We start from the raw sequence: 5,513 nt of genomic DNA, 5'->3' as shown, positions 1-5,513 counted from the left end.
GAGTTGGCGATGGAAATAGCTGGGGTGTCATTATTCTTGCTTGATCTGGGCGTATCACTGTTGACCTGCTGGAAGAGGAGTGCTGGGAGTACAACATACAAGCTGACGTCGGTATCGCGACATCATCAGGGAGGTCGGCAATGAGAACATGCGTATGTTTATTTAGTGCAGTCACCATCTCAAATTAATTAATTAGTTTCAAATAACTCTGTTGATTAGTCTATAGTATTACGCTAATTACTACAAATCTGAAATGCAAATTGATCATGTCTACATTTGCTTAGGATGTTCAAATTGACTATGGGATGTTCGTGGCAATGGTGAAGAAGGGGATCATCAGGAATGGAAGTCTGACCATCATTCTCCATGGATCAGACGACCTCGACTATCCTTTGATTGAAATATTCATATACAACACACTATATTTGTTCGCATTGTGCTATAGATCATATCAATATTTTTAAGTCAAGTCATGTAAAAAAACTGAGGATAACAAGTATAGGAGAAGCTTTAATATTAGAGCAACAGGGGAGGAGCAAATGATTGAATGGGCTATCATCCGTGTAAAATAAAACTGAGGGTAACATCACCAGGTGGAAAACTATATTTGATTGACATCATAACACTAGCAAGGTGAATAACAATGTAACATTATCTTTTCATTAGTTGATCCATTCAGCTTCTGGTTGATATGATTGACATGATATTTGGAAAGGGAAGTTATTTGTTAACTTTGTATCATTTTTATGTGTAAGCTAATAATTTGGCACTGTGCATTTGCCTGCAATTTTCTACTCCCCCTGTACCGTAATATTTGTAGTTTTAGCAGCTCAAATATCTGAAGAAAAATAAAATGTGCATGCAGTAATTTTCTCCAGAAGTTTTTTTCATTTGTAGAAGAATAGACAACGGGCTCCCAGTAAAAAAATAGGATAGGATCGGTAGCAAAAAATGAGGATAGGAGAAGTTGGTAGTTAAAGTTAGTATAAATGCCAGTTAGCATTGTTTTCATTCTGTAGGATTGGCATTGCAGCTGAGGAAATATGTGACATAGAGTAATTTTGTCAACAAAAGGACATTTGACTTTTAACGTATCTTAACACACTTCGCAAAATGAACGAGGGAATATTAGGTTATTTTCTATTCGTCTGGTGATAATAGACGTGCGTTGCATGTGCATGCTTACTAGTACTGTCAAGTCGCTTTCTTCCTACCAGTTCCAAAGGAAGGGTTGACAGTTAGTCTGCCGTACAAACAGGCACAATTTTATGTGTTTTTCTTTTGCTTCCTTTAAAGAAAAACTTATTTATACCTAATAAAAAATAGTTGTTCTTGATCCGTCATTGCTATTTTGCAGAAAACCCTAATGTTTCTGATGATCAATCTGTAGTCTAGTTTTAAGTCAGATTTTTTGCTTTTGCAGAAAACTCTCTGATGTCTTTAGTAATCAACCCGCGGGCCAGTTATAAATTAGGCTTTCGCTTTTGGGTTAATCAACCGGTGGTACATATCAAATGCTTTTAATAAATATCTATATCTTTCAAACTTAATCCATACTTGACATGTTATATATGAAATTTGATTAGAAAAATGTGTAAAATCTGAATATGATGTTATTTTTACCTCTTAACCATTTTAAAAATGCTACATAGGGTGCACCTTAATTAATAGCACATGATTCGTCTTACTTTCATACCGATGCCGATCCGGATTGCAAAATGAGTAGGAGCTTGGACGGGAAGGCTCATCTTGCACAAGTTTTTTTTTTCACATGACAACTTGTTGCCTAGGAGCATCAATGAAACTAAGAAGGTTGCCTGCCCTCTTGGATTCACTACAAGAAAGATGCATATCTATGACAAAATGAATTGGCGAATAAAAAACACTATGTCATACATGAGCGCATATACATGGTCAAAATTTTCATTTCGTCATGATGTGCATGGCACTCTCTAGCATGACGAATTCTTGAAAAAGAACATCATAGAACTGTGACTAGCTTCGTTATAGAAATGAAGTGGGTCATGCCGGGTTAGAACCATGGCAGGTTTTGCATCATAGAACCGAACTTCAGATTTTTATCGTGTTGGTCTAGTTGACTTAGTTGACAATGTATTGTTGCTTTGGTGTCATTGTCATATTTCATAAATTAGGCGGGTCTATGATATCAGCCTCATGTTGTCATAGGTTCATCATCAGTGATATCAAGGTGGCAAGTTCGATGCGGCAAAAGGGTACCTATTGACTTTGAGATTTTATGATGCACATGTATGAATATTACTACCTCCGTTTCAGTTTATAAGTCCTACGCGTACACCTAGGTTGCCAATTTAATCATCCTAATATAAACTATATAACATCAGAATTATATCTTTTGAAAATAGAACATCGAAAGTTTATATTGGTATATTTTTTGTAATATATGACTTGTATTAGGTTGGTCAAATTAATGACCTAGGGGTACGCACACGCCCTGTAAACTGAGAGAGAGGGAGTACATGTACATTTTGGCTGCTTGTTATTTTCGGAGTAGTCCGTGTTTGTCGTTTGGTGGGATGGCTCGTTGTAATGCCATCAGTGGTGTCATCGATGTTTGTCTTGAGTCCTTGTGGGGTTCTGGCACTAAATGTATCAGTTTTCACCTGGTTTTCCGTTGATTAATCGGACAACTACCTTCTTCTTAATTAATGAAAAAGGCAAAGCTTTTGCCTTGGGTTCAAAAAACCATGTACATTTTTTTCCATATATCTGGGTGACGTAACGCAATCATTTTAATTGTCCATTGTATGGGATGTGTGCACATAGTGGAGGGTTGTTTGTAACATTTTTTCAAAGTTATTGTAGTATGGTGGACATATTGGTTTGTCACAGATCTTATTGAGAAATATATTTATTTTGTTTTAAAATTCCCTTTACATGTACCATGTACGTGTCTTTTTTGTTTCCGGATGCACGTGTCTTAGATAGAACCACGAAAGATTCTTTTTTTTGAAAATGCAAAAGATATTGTATACCCTTTACTTGTGAGCCCCGCAAAGAAAAGTTATATTTCATCCGAAATTATTTTTCCTTGTTAAATAGGTCACTCGAATCATGGAAGTCGACCGATCTCCTCCCCGTAGTCCGACCGACGCCTAGCAGTCCCCAGCAAAGTGCACGTGGGACCCGCCGATAGATCGGTCCGATCAAAGCATCGGCATCATATAAATGTCGGGGCGACGGAGGCACGCATAGAGCTATACGGCGCATCCGCATCAGGGTCCGGGCCTTTGAAGCATTCCTCACACTTGACTGATCGATCGATCTCCGACGCTTGCGCACATGCCAGCCACTTGTCACGCAGCGCCGCATGGCCGGAGCGCTCAAAAAAGGCGCAAAGCGCTGGGACCGCCGGCCTTTCGGTCCGTCTCAGTGTCATCCATCCATCAAGCAACATCAGGATGGGACGGAGATGCGGCGCCTCTGTGGAGGCCGTGGGTTCATACCATACGGTCACGTACGTACCTGCTCTGCTCAACGACCGGTGCGCTGCGGTCCGCGACCGCAATGGTTGTGGAGATCAGTGGACGGTGAGTTGGGGTGACCACGAACGAATGGACAGTGAAGAGCCGATGATTGACGAGTGCGACCGGGAGAAAGCCAAGATGGTCAAGCACGTGTGGCAGTGTGCTCGACGCGGGGCCGGTGCTTGCGCAGAGACGAGCCGCAATCCGGTTCTGCACGCCGCGTTGGTAGTGTCACCACGAGTGAAAAACTCTTTGTGTTTCACAACTGGCCCGAAATTGGGGTAACTTTGACTGATTCACAATTGCCCGGACTCGCTAGCCACGAGTTGTGTCTTGGTACTACTCAAGTCAAGATTCCTGTGCCTCACCCGAGCTTCAGTCGTAGCGGGTTCACGACGCTCGTCCAACGCATCACTACATACGCCTCCCGCGCTGAAAGAGATTGTGATTTTGTGGCCGGAGAAAATGTCCTAACAAATTTTTTAAGGTCACGATGATTGCAGCGTGTGGTTCACAAATTAAACCTGGTAGGTAAATCAATTCTATAATACACGAACACAAAACTGATTAGAAAAGTTAGCTTTAGCATAATCGACGTCAATGTCAGGCGCAACCTTATACAATGCAACCTAGTAGGAAAAAAGATCTTATATTCTATTTTAGATCTTTTTTCCTACCACGTTCCTTTATATAAAATGTATTTTTTTTTGATAAAATTCCAGAATATAAGGTGCATTTCTTCTAATTACTCATAATTCACTTGTTACTGTTGGGGATCGTTGCAAAAATTAAAATTTTCTACGCATCACCAAGATCAATCTATGGAGAAACTAGCGACGAAAGAGAGGGGAGTGCATCTTCATACCCTTGAAGAACGCGACGCGGAAGCGTTACAAGAACGCGGATGAAGGAGTCGTACTCGTACTGATTCAGATCGCGGTGGATTCCGATCTAAGCGCCGAACAACGGCACCTCCGCGTTCAACACACGTGCAGCCCGGTGACGTCTCCCGCGCCTTGATCCAGCAAGGAGGAGGGAGAGGTTGAGGAAGATAGCTCCAGCAGCAGCACGACGACGTGGTGGTGATGGAGCAGCAGTTCTCCGGCAGGGCTTCGCCAACCACAAACGGAGGAGGAGAGGTGTTGGAGAGGGGGAGGGTTGCGCCTTGGATGTGGTGCAGCTGCCCTCCCTCCTCCCCTCTATTTATAGGGTGAAGGGTGAAGGGGGCCGGCCCCTCTAGATGAGATCTAGAGGGGGGGGGGGGGGCGGCCAAGGGGATGGGGCTTGCCCCCCAAGCCAAGGAGGGCGCCCCCTTTAGGGTCCCCCTCCCCCAACCCTAGGCGCATGGGCCCTAGGGGGGATGGTGCCCAGCCCACTTGGGGCTGGTTCCCTTCCACATACAGCCCATAAGGGCCCTCCGAGGCAGGTGGACCCTCCCGATGGACCCCCGGAACCCCTTCGGTGGTCCCGGTACAATACCGGTAAACCCCGAATACTTCCGGTGACCTTATGATGACTTCCCATATATAAATCTTCACCTCCGGACCATTCTGGAACTCCTCGTGACGTCCGGGATCTCATCCGGGACTTAAAAAAACATTAGATAACCACGTACAAACCTTCCCTATAACCCTAGCGTCATCGAATCTTAAGTGTGTAGTGTCGTGGTCCTAAGACTGACAGTAGAGAGGGGGGTAGGTAAGGAGAGGCAAGATCTCAACTATGGTGAAGCTGTACACACGAGGTTTATGAGTTCAGGCCCTTCACAGCGGAAGTAACAACCCTACGTCTCGGTGCCCGGAGGCGGTCGATTGGATTATGTGTGTGATATTACAGGGGGTGCGAACCCTTGTGCCAGAGGAGGGGGGTGGCTTATATAGAGTGTGCCTGGACCCCTGCCCACCTCCATTACAAGGGGCTTAATGTACATAAAGTAAGGGGCGTTACTGGTAACACCAGCCTTAAGTGTTGTTAATGCCTATAAAGACTACGGAGTGAACGTCTGAC

At 43.7% G+C, this 5,513-nt stretch overlaps 1 long non-coding RNA gene across 1 annotated transcript; it reads left to right on the top strand.

Moving 5' to 3' along the window:
* On the top strand, window positions 1-662 carry LOC123094465 (uncharacterized). Its single transcript, XR_006445841.1, has 2 exons — window positions 1-152; window positions 285-662. It is a non-coding gene; the product is annotated as an uncharacterized lncRNA (long non-coding RNA).
* The last annotated feature ends 4,851 nt before the right edge of the window (window positions 663-5,513 follow it).

The sequence above is a fragment of the Triticum aestivum genome, chromosome 4B (assembly GCF_018294505.1).
Source record: "Triticum aestivum cultivar Chinese Spring chromosome 4B, IWGSC CS RefSeq v2.1, whole genome shotgun sequence".
In the NCBI taxonomy this organism is placed as follows: Eukaryota; Viridiplantae; Streptophyta; class Magnoliopsida; order Poales; family Poaceae; genus Triticum; species Triticum aestivum.
Note: the sequence above shows the minus strand (reverse complement) of the source record. Positions and strands in the feature narration are given on the sequence as shown.